Raw genomic sequence first — 12,136 nt, 5'->3', positions numbered from 1 at the left:
TTATATGTTAGATTTTGCATGTTAAGAAAAATTATACCTTAAATGGACATAAGTTTTCAAATCTTCTGTTAAGTTTTATTGAGTAAAGACAATCAATGACATATCGAAATTCCTAATGTTTTATTTAATCACTGACTCATTAACAGCTTTCAAACTATTCCAATATCTTTTTAGCATCTAATAATATGAAATATCTATTAATATCTAAATTACATTTGTGATAATGTTAGCTGAAGTCATATATTTGTTTTGATCACTAAGAGACAGTTTCATTGGGAAAATTTGATGCTTAACAATAATGTTCAAAATCTTGATAGGCATAAACAGTTGTGTACATATACTTGTAAACTGTCATCAAAATATTTAATGTGATTTCCCTTTCCCATTGGCATTTTAATTGTGCAATAATGAATTCAGATAATCCTTATTGACAGACCTGAACTGTAAGAAATCTCACTCAGATATGCCTCAATTATTTTTATCACTTAAATATATTAAGAAAAATTTAGACTTTTCAATATAGATAATATGATTGAATGCTAAAATGAAAACCAAAGTGATTCCTCTCATCTTTTTAGGCAAAATCACGCATATGCTGCTTAACATTGTGACAACGATTATAATAGGGATGTAGGAATATTAGGAGATGGCACAGTCAAAATACAGGGCTTCCATGAGTAGGAAGGCTGACGTGGATCACCAGAATCTGTAGATAAGCCCTGCACAGTGATGTGTGTCTTCACCACAGTGTTGAGAGGCAGAGACTAGCAGCTCCAGGGCAAAGGTGGATCATCCATCCTAACCATTACAGACTGCTTTCGTGAGAGAGTGTGTCTCCATGAATAAGGTGGAGAGTGACTACGGAAGAGATATGACATCAATTCTCGGTCTCCATATACACACATGGAGGTAGGTGGACCTGCAGACACAGTACACACACACACACACACACACACACACACACACACACACACTGAAAACATAAAAACAATATGTGGAACGTGTCATCAGAAGATATAAAGAAATGATTTTAAAATCATATGAACATTATGTCAGGCCAGAACAGCGAAAAATATGTGAGTGAAGAACCATGACAATATAGACAGAGGAACAATACCTTGACATAGTGACTACTTGTTAACTATTTGTCTGACATATCTGTAATTTAGTATGATATAAAAAAGTAGCATAGGAGAAGACAATGACATAAAATATCCTGTCAAAGAGCCTTCAAAAAAAATCAGGTACTTTTTTTTTTGCCTTATCATATGTAATACTTAACCAATTAATTACAATTCTGTGTATTTACTTTGTTATACCTTGTTTGGACCTGCCTAAGCTGATGTCCTCCATGTACACCATACACTGTGGCATCTATCTTCAAAGGTCCCGAGACTTAGTTTCATGTGGAAAGAACACTCACTCCTCTGCTTGTGTTAATGAATATGCCATTGTTTCAGGTTACAGCATCCTGAAAAAGGTTAGAGTCCAAAGAACATTTCAATACATGGATCATGGATACTTTATTATTGGACAATGTATTTGACTTCTTGCAATGACTTAGATCAATTTTCCTTGGACTTAATACAGAGTTGCTTTATCTTTATCATTGTCAATTCAAATCTGTGCTACCATAAGAACTTTCCCATTTTGCAAAAAAAAAGAGAGAGAGGTGAAGAAGAATCAATGGTTCCCTGGTATTTGTATATCAGCAGAATGAATTTCCAGCACTTTATTCATCTCCTCAAATGATCTGTTTCCCAAGGGAGGGAGTGGCTGCCTCCTTGCTGAGAACATACTTTGGGCTTGGCCTGAGGTGAACAGTGGGGGAGGAACCAGTTCCAGAAACATTGTTTGCTTTGTTATATAAAAAAGAAAGGTGAAGGAAAAACCTCAGCACAAATTATGCCTTTAAGAAAATGCTCAGTAACTAATATTAAAAAATAAATAAAATAAATAAATCATAAAAAAATGCTCAGGACATAAGGAGGAGCACAATATAGTCACTCAAGAGAAGCCTTACTTTTTCTGCAGCGTAAACATGGTTAGTGCTGATGAAATATGCCTTACAAAGAGGATCGCTTTGTTTTGTGGGGAGATAAGTGTTTCCCATCTTTGAATGACAAGAATTAAATGTGGCTCCTGAAACTGCTGAGCTGTGCATTTTTAACAATTTAAGTTGTGTAAATAAATTTTTCCCCAAGGATAAGAACATGCCCCCAAGCCCAACCACCAAAATCCATGTGTGTGGCAACGAAGAGCATAAATAATCCAAGTGTGAAAAGTAAATTCCTTCTCTCTCAGGACATTATTATTAATAATTGAAACTACACTGCTTCCCTGAGGGTATTATTACAACTTACTTACTAGACACATGTGGAATGATGTTTGCACAGCAAAAGTGAGAAGCAGCTAGTGGCAGTCAAAGTTAAATTGTGCTTGGTGAAGATCATTTCCCATTCTGCAGGCTGTCATTTGGTTTTGTTGACACTGTCCTTTGCTTCACAGAAGCTTTCAGGTTCATGAGGTCCCATTTATTGATTGTTGATCTTAGAGCCTGTGCTGTTGGTGTTCTGTTTAGAAAGTCATCTCTTGTGTCAATTAGTTCAAGGCTCTTCTCCACTTTTTCTTCTAACAGATTTATTGTGTCTGGTTGTATGTAGAGGTCTTTGATCTACTTAGTTTTGTACAAGGATGATGAATATGGATCTGTTTGCATTTTTCTGCATATAGACATCCAATTAGACCAGTATCATTTGTTGAAAATACTTTTTTTCCACTGTATGATTTTGACTTCTTTGCAAAAGTAAAGTATGCATAGGTGTGTGGGGGGGGGGGATGTTCAGGGTCTTTTGTTTGATTCCGTTGATCCACCAGTCTGTTTCTATGCTAGTACCATGCCGTTTATATTACTGTTGCTCTATAGTACAGCTTGAGATCAAGGATGGCGATATCTCCAGAAGAGGTACAGGGTTGTTTTAGCAATTCTGGGTTTTTGTTTTTCTATATGAAATTGTGAATTGCTCTTTCAAGATCTGTAAAGAATTGTGTTGGTATTTTGATGGGAATTGCATTGAATCTGCAGACGGCTTTTGGTAGGATGGAACCCTACATCTGACAGAAGGCTAATATCCAGAATTAGGAAAGAACCCAACAAGATAAACACCAACAAGCCAATTAATCCAATTATAAATGGGGCATAGAGCTAAACAGAACATTCTCAACAGAGGGATATGGAATGGCACAGAAACACTTAAAGAAATGCTCAACATCCTTAGCCATCTGGGAAATGAAAATCAAAACGACCCTGAGATTCCACCTCAAACGCATCAGAATAGCTAAGATAAAAAACTCAAGGGACAACACATGATGGAGAGGATGTGGACAAAAGGGGACCCTCCTCCATTGCTGTTAGGAATGTAAACTTGTACAACCAATTTGGAAATCAGTCTGGTGCTTTCTCAGAAAATTAGGAATAGTGCTACCTCATGATCCAATTATATCACTTCTGCACATATATCAGAAGTATGCTTAACCATACAACAAGGATATTTGCTCAGCTATGTTCATAGTAGCTTTATTCTTAATAGACAGAATATGGAAACAACCTAGATATCCCCCAACATAGGAATGGATACAGAAATTGGGGTACAGTTACACAATGGAATACTACTCAGCAATTAAAGGACTAGGAGGAGGGGCATGGGAGGAGAAGAGCAAGGGAGAGCAGGACTGGGAGAGGATAACAGAGGGGGCTACAGCTGGGATACAAAGGGAATAAATTGTAATAAATTTAAAAATTAAAAACAAACAAACAAAAACTCTAGTAATTCATGAAATTTACAGGCAAATGATGGGAACTAGGAAAGATCTTCCTTAGGTAACCCAGAAGCAGAAAGATACATATGGTATAGACTCACTTGTAAGTGGATATTAGCCTATATTACAGAATAAACATTCTAAAATCTATAGTCCTAAAGAAGCTAAGCAACAAGGATGACCCTAGGGAAGATGCTTAATCCTTATTCAGAAAGGCAAACAGGATAGACATGGCAAGTAGGAGAAGACAGGGAACAGGACAGGAGTATTCCACAGAGGGCCTCTGAAGAACTCTATCCAGTAGGATATTGAAGCAGATGCTGAGACTCTGTGACTCAAACTGAGGGGAGAGGGCAGGGAATCTTACAGAAGAAGAGGTAGAAAAAAAGACCTGGAGAGGACATGAGTTCCATAAGGAGACCAACAGAGCCTCATGGGGGCCTACTTAGACTATCCACACGTGGAGAGGACCTAGATCCCCTATTGTAGCCCATGGGCAGCTCAGTCTCCACGTGGGTTCCTTAACAAGGGGAGCAGGAACTGTTTCTGACATGAACTCAGTGGCTGGATCTCTGATCACCTCCCCCTGTAGAGTATAGCCTTGCCAGGCTACAGAGGAAGACAATGCAGCCAGTCCGGATGAGACCTGATAGGCTAGGGTAAGATAGAAGGGGAGGAGGACCTCCCTTATCAGTGGACTAGGGGAGGGACATAAAGGGAGAAGAGGGAAGAAGGGCAGGATTGGGATGGGATGAGGGAGCGGGCTACAGCTAGGATACAAACTGAATAAATTGTAATAATTAAAAAAAATTAAAAAGAAAAATAATTCCAGGTAGGGTGGCTCAAACCTTTAATTTCAGGAAGAGCTGTGAGCTTGAGGCCAGTCTGGTCCACACAGTGAGAGCCAGGGTTACACAATAAAACCGGATTTCAAAAACAAAATGAAACAAAACAAAACAAACAAAACTTTGCAATAAAAGAGTAGCTTACACACACAGACCTTTGACAAATAGTCTTCTTTCTGATCAGAAATGTGTGTGTGGAGCCAGTTCATTGCAACACATTTTTCTAGCATTATAGTTTCTTTGTATTTGTCAGAAATGTCTGAGGCTAGGCACTGAATGTACTCTCTTCTTTTTTTGCTTGTTGAGTTTGCTTGGTACTAGTGAATGGCATTTAGCACTCTAATGAGAGGGTTAGGTAAGCGTGACTGCTCTCCTTATCCTTTCACAACAGCAAAGAAGAGCATTTAAAATGTTGATGTCAAAACACAGATATTTTATAATAATACGTTAGGGACATATATACAAAACAATTAGGAGGTTTAAATTTGTCATATGAAATCAATCACAAAAGGTATATCGTATCTCTCATCTACTCTTTTATGCTATGCCTTAAAGATGGAGCTGGTTTCCGCCTTCCACCTTCCCGATGGTGAGTGCTCTCTGTCACGAACAATTCCACATTTGGCTAAGGCTGAGGATCTGGCTTGCTTCCATGTATGTGGACCTATCTGCATTGCCCACATGGCACGCCTGGGTTGGCTACCCAGAGGCTATTTAAGTTGTGGGCTGGCTTTCCCCAGGGTCCGAGGATTGTTCAAGGTTTCTGAATAAACTGCATTGAAAAAAAAAATCATTCTGGGATTCAATTACACTTCTGTGATAATTCTAACAACTAATGATAGAAAACCACAAATCTTAATTCAAAGGCAATTAGAGATAGTTCATTCTAGAAAGCTAAATATGAGTCCCTACGAAAGCTAAATATGAGTCCCTACGGCCCAGGTTATCCCAAATTCCATGATTCAATATAGCAAAAGCCTCATGAATCTTTTAGAGTAGCAGAACAAAGAATTCCATAAATCAAGGCACTTTTCAAATACATTGGTGGCAATATCAGGTAGAGTTACAAAAAAGAAGGGGGGGGGAATGTTGGTTTCAGATACTGCAATCTGATGACATTTTTAGCCTTTTTTGTTGGTGAAAGTTAAGCAGTTTTTACCTGTTAGTCACATGGATGCTAGGTGTGGAGAGCAAAGACTGACTATGAACGATGCTGAAAATATCTAAAGACAAAATATTAGTATGATTTGGACCTTGAATATTCCAACATTTCCACAATCACTGAAGCTCTAAATAGCTAAGCATATTGCAGAAGTTTAGGATAAAGTAGTTCTTTGCAGAAACTTTGTTCACATCTGCTAAGTGGAGAGCTACTCTGAGAACCTAAAACATACTACTTTATTAAGATTTATTTTCCTTATATGCTTGTAAAATATGACAGTGATAATGAAAGGACACTGCTGTGGGATGCCTGGTGGCAGAGCACATACCGAGCATTGTCAAGGCCAAGTGTTTGATCTCCCAGCACACACTGAAGTGCCTGTCATGATCGCCTGCCTCTTTGGACAGTTTATTTTGTGTGCCTTAGGAGGTAAAAAAAAACAAAAACAAAAAAAAAACAAAAAAAACAACTCATTTTTAAGCCACCCATATTCCACCCCTGTAACCCAATGACCCTCAAATATTTATCTTATGTTTTTACAAAGATTAAAAAAAAATTATTTACTTTCCTCTTTAACTTGTCTCCAAGGCTCTTAGTGAACTTAAAATGAGGCAAAATTTTTCATAAAAGTCTACTTTTTTTTTTTCCAAAAATATCCTAGCATTCTTCACAGAGCTTGGAGAACCCCGCAGAAGACACAGAGGAAAGAGGAGGTAGGAGACAGAGGCGTAGAGGACACCCGGAGAACCTGGTCCACAGAGGCAACTAAGCAAGGCTCATAGGGGCTCACCAAGCCTGAAGCTGCAGACTTGGAGCCGGTTGTCTGTTCTGAGAACTCTGAATATATGTTCTGGTTGTTAGTTTGTTGGTTTTTGTGAGACTTTTAGCAGGGGAAGTGTGTGTGTGTGGGGGGAAGGTGTATCTTTGCCTTTTTTTTTTTTTTTTTTTTTTTTTTTTTTTTTTAGGACCTCTTTCCTCTTACTGGGTTGCCTGGCCCAGACTTGATTATGAGGGTTTGTGCCTAAACTCATTGTACCTTGTTATGCCATGTTCGGTTGGTACCCTGGGAAGTCTGTTCTTTTCCAAAGAGAAATGGAAGAGAAGTGAATCTGACAGACAGGGAAAGTTAAGAGGGGACCGGGAGGAGTGGGGTTCAGGGAAATTGTAGTCTGGTTGTACTGAACCATAGAATAATATATTACAAATATTGTCTTAAGGAAGAACTTCTCACAGGCATTTTGGCGGCCCTTTGCTATGTAAAGCAAGTCTACCATTTTCATTTTAAAACACCTACATTTAACTAAATAAATCAAATAAATTATCAAGCTAGATAAACCCCTTTCCAAAATTAAGAATGAAAATAAAATTCTAATTGTTTGTGTACAGAGTAATAACTCCAACCTTAATGAATGCTCACTGTGGCATGATTACTTCTCATTTCTTCTAAGGGCATGTTATTCCGTGAAAGCTGAGAACATCAAGGTAATTTCCCCATTTTAAATTGTTAAAATTTCAATTTTTTTCCAAGATATTGTCCTAGTTGTTAAATATCACATAAAAACCTCAAAAATAAAAGAAATTAATATGTATTTAATATTATTCATATATGCACATATAGAATAGGTAAGAAACCACTAGATAATAAATAAAGAAACAAACCAGTAACCATTATTTAAACCAGGAGGGAAAGACTCAGACTTGAAAACTAGAACATCTTTTGGTTGGTTAATGCTTCAAGGGCTATGCAAAGTACTCGTAATCGGGGACCTCTCACACACTGTTCTCGTGATTCAGTGTATTTTTATCAAAAACGATGAGATCATAAGCTAACGTGAAAATACTTTTTTTAAGAACAGCCAACATCTTTAAGTAGCAGCAGCAGCAGCAGCAGCAACAGGAGCAGCTACAGTAGTAGCAGCGGTAGCAACCTATAATGCATTGGTTTCCTCTGAGGCCTACCTCTCCAGTAACTCACAGGGAGGTATTCCAGAATGAGCAAGAAGACTTCTGCTTGAAAACATTCACACCTACAGATTCAGTCTAGCTTTGTTCTATGTAATCATTGTTATCATTGTTTTTTCCTCCCCATTGTTTTCCTTCCATGGGTTCCCATTTTACTTTAATTACTCAAGTCACTACTTGAGTAAGAGTTAAAACTTTAAGACTTTAATTGCAATAGAAAGTTGATAATTATCTAACAGCTTCTAAATATTTATTTAAACTTCTTCAGGTGGATCACATTTCTTCCATGTTGAATTAGATTTGTCTATATTCATAGCACTGCACTCATGCAGGGTTTCTGAACTAGATAAATTATGACATTTCAATAAGCTCAATTTTTCTATATAAATATATTAAATTATCAATATATTAGAATTAAAAGTATATGAGAATATGATAATGAAGAACACAAGTTATTTTTGGTTCTTGGACACTATATACTTATTATTTTTTCTAGACTACTAAGAAGACAAGTAAAAAGCTGGTGATCAACTCAGAATTATTTCTAAATTAGGAATCACTCATCATTTATTTGAAACCCTTCTTCCTTTTCTTCTTTTAGGGTACATGGCAGGCTCTCTGCCTGCAAATCGGAGTCCATCACTTCTCTTAGTACCATTTTTTAATACACCATGTTGGCAGCATTCATATCTCTAGAAATTGTGTTATCCAGAACTTCAGGAGGGCACATTGTTATCTTATTATTTTCAAACCCTTCAACTTGAAAATTCTGCATGGAATCCATTTGCATGCTTATACAGTAGACAGCTATAGCTAGTTCTTTAGAAGTAAGCCTCTGCTTTACAATTATATGTGAAGACATAAATACCCATGTCCATTTGCCTATGACCACACACACACACACACACACACACACACACACACACACTGGGTAATTTACCTTTGAACGCAGAAAATGTAATCATTAAATTGAGACAAAGAAATATATTGGGATATAAGATTGTATATAAGTCTCCTCGTTAGATAAGAGAGTTCTTAGAAAAGAGAAAACTAGGAAGCCATTGCTGAGGTTGTCTTTCAGATAGAGTTGAAAAAAAAAGCACATTAAACTTTAAAAGGCAGAGATGATCATGTACTGTCCAAGAAAAAGCTGGTATTGGGACTTTGGCAAATGAGAAACCAAGAACAGGGCAAATCTGTAAGTATTAGGTAGTCTATGAATACAAGTGGTGATGATCCCAAATAAAAGCAAGCATTAGTGTCTGCAGAGGGAACACAAGACATACTCAAGCACAGGGTATCTTCTAGGGTCCCTGAAAAGAACCCACATTTGGTACAGGTAGGAAGCCTTATATAGAGAGCCATCCTTGTATAGATGGTCTGGAAACTTCGTTCCTCTTCAAAGCTGCTGAAGGACTCAGAGCTCTGAGGTCTGGTTGGGGAAGGAATCAATGACTTAATCTCAGACCTGCATTAATCATGATTTTTTTTTAGAGGAGCAGAAATAACAGAATTAATCATATTACAAAAACAGGTTTATTGGCTTACATGATAAGTGTCCAGGAGGAGAAACAATTATGTGCATGGTTGAAAAGTTCAAAACCAGGTAACTTCCCAATCTACAAGACAGCATGCTTCAGTTGCACAATTTGACAGTGAAGGTCCATTAGGTGCCTGAAAGCTCCTGGTCTTCAGCCCATGTTGGAAAGCTGAAGAAACTGGGTTGCTGTGTCAGAGAAGTGTGTCAGCAGTGACAACAGGCTAGAGGCACTCACCAACATGAAAGGAAGGCAGCCAAACAATCTACATTTCTCCTTTTCAGAACAGTTGATATGTAGGCTCTCTTAGGAAGGTTTTCATCCCTTAGAAAATTCTTCCTGGAAATTCTCTCAAATATCCAGCCATAGGCTTGTCTATTAGTTTATCCTGGATTCAGTCAAAATGACAGTTAAGATTAACTGTCACTCTCCACCACAAGAATGATTATGTGGCAGCCAGAAGCAGCTGATACTACCCCACAATGACTTTGTGATATTTGTTTCTTTTTCTTCAATTTGCCTTACAGAAACTTCACAGAACTCATTCTTGTAAACCTTACTGTATATTCTTAATAGATCTTTTATCTGAGTATTATTTTATGAAAACATTAATCATTTAGAAAATAGTGCTACACTGGATCATGAATATCATAAAATATGACTTTCTCAGGACACAGTGGCAGAAAAAAACATATGTTAAAGTCACTACTGATCAAATCCTTGGGTGAGCTTTCACAAGCTGCTGAGCTCAGGGTCGTCAATACAGAATTCCAATTTTCTTTTAGGGTTTGAATTTCATCAGTAGCAGCAAAGACTTGTTTTCTTTATGAAGTAGAATCACTTTAAAAACTTCCAAGATCATGTTGCTTCTACAACCAGTTTGTCTTGGTATTTAGTTCAACTAAAATCTGTGGTTCACACACACACACACACACAAAAACAAAACAAAACAAAAACAAACAACAACAACAAAAACAAACAAACAAACACTATGTGGCTAATAATCATTTTATGACAAATATGTTTTAAAAAGTTATAAAGTACTGATGAACATAAGCCTAGAACATTCTCTGTTACTGATTTGTACCCTTCATCCTTTGTGTGATTTTATTTTGAAATATGGTCTTGCTAAGTTGCTAAGGCTAACCTTGATTTTATCCTTTAGCGTAGGCTAGACTTGAACTTGTCTTCCTCATAGCTTAACTTCCTGAGTAGCTGGAATTACAAGCTTGGGGTAACACAACTGCCACAAAAATTATTTTTAATATGTACTTAAAGATTAGGATTTAGTGTAAGTGCTAATTCTTCAGCATCATGAAAAATGTTTTCTTAATGGAATTGGCTTCTTTTACTCCCATTACTGTGTGGTAATGAAGAATATTGTCATATACTACTATGTTTTCTTTAATTGTGGTAAATTGGAAAGATTTTCCTGGTTCTTGTATTAGCACCATCTGTAAACATAATATTATTATAAACATAGCTATGTACCTAATGAAGTATCAGAGATTCCAAAAGTTGATATAAAAATTTCTGCTTTGGAGGTGCTGGTGTCTGTCTTTAAATTCAGTGCTTGGGAGGCTGAACACTTGGTCACAAACCCAAACTACATAGTGATTTTAAAACTGGCCTAAACTGAGACTAAGAGTTCTTTTTGGTTTGTTTGATTTTTGCTTTATGCTTTTTAAAAAATTTTCATGTGCATTAATTGAAAATGTAAAACAGTTGCAAACAAAAAATTAAAAAAAATATTTCATCAACAATATTTTCAACTCTCCTCAAATATAAATTTCTAAAACTACTAAATAGGTCTGTGTAAATATTCTTTCTAAAGTTTTTATCATACATTTATATTTTAAAATAAGTTTAAAAGTTTTAAATGAATAGATGCTTTCCATAAGGTGTTGTTGATGACACTAGTATGTTTTTCCTATTTGTTTTATATAGCTTCATCATTTGATATTATTTTTAGGGAAAGATAACATATTTTAAGAAACAAAAAATGCCAGTATTATATTTGCTGATAACATAACAAATACAGCTAATTATTTAATATTTTTATTTGATTTATTCCACATCTTTCAAATAGTTAAGTAGAGAAACTATCAATCAGAACGCCGAATAAAAATATTAAAGTCCTCCTTAATGCTTAAATTATAAATGAGTATGCAGAGTACAGTTTAAATACTTATATTAGGTATTAATATAATATTAAGTACTAATATTAGGTGTGTAATTTCTCTTATTTTCAAGTATTTGTTCTAAAATATATCACTTTATAAAATTTATTCAAATTGTAGATCAAAATCAATGATATTTATGTAATCTTGTTAGTATCCCCTGCTTTGTAGCATAGTTCTTGAAATTTTTCTTGCTTTGAGGTATAAAGTATTAACTAATATAGATATATAATAATGTAAAAATAAGAGTAACTTGTCAGTTTTGTTTAATGAATAATTTCTAAATCTGACTCCATTATCTAGAGATAATGATGCATTTTATAAGTAACTAAAGTATAAAATTTTTCTAAATTTGTTGATCAGTATTAAGATGCTGCTTCAAAGTCTGTAATAAAGTTTTGGGAGAACTTGAGCTCTGTTATAAAATCCTGCAAATATTATTACTCATTAGCCATTCTGTAACTCATCAGAATGACTAACATCTCTTGCTAAGATATTATTCTTTCCTACTTATTAATTGTCCTTCAGTCTCCTCTACTTATGTTCATCACATATCCTTCCAGGTTTGTGATGATATTTTTATATACCAAGTGGTTTAGATGTTGCATAGAATGGGCAGCTAGATACAGA

The sequence above is a fragment of the Meriones unguiculatus genome, chromosome 17, assembly GCF_030254825.1.
Source record: "Meriones unguiculatus strain TT.TT164.6M chromosome 17, Bangor_MerUng_6.1, whole genome shotgun sequence".
Lineage (NCBI taxonomy): Eukaryota > Metazoa > Chordata > Mammalia > Rodentia > Muridae > Meriones > Meriones unguiculatus.
Note: the sequence above shows the minus strand (reverse complement) of the source record.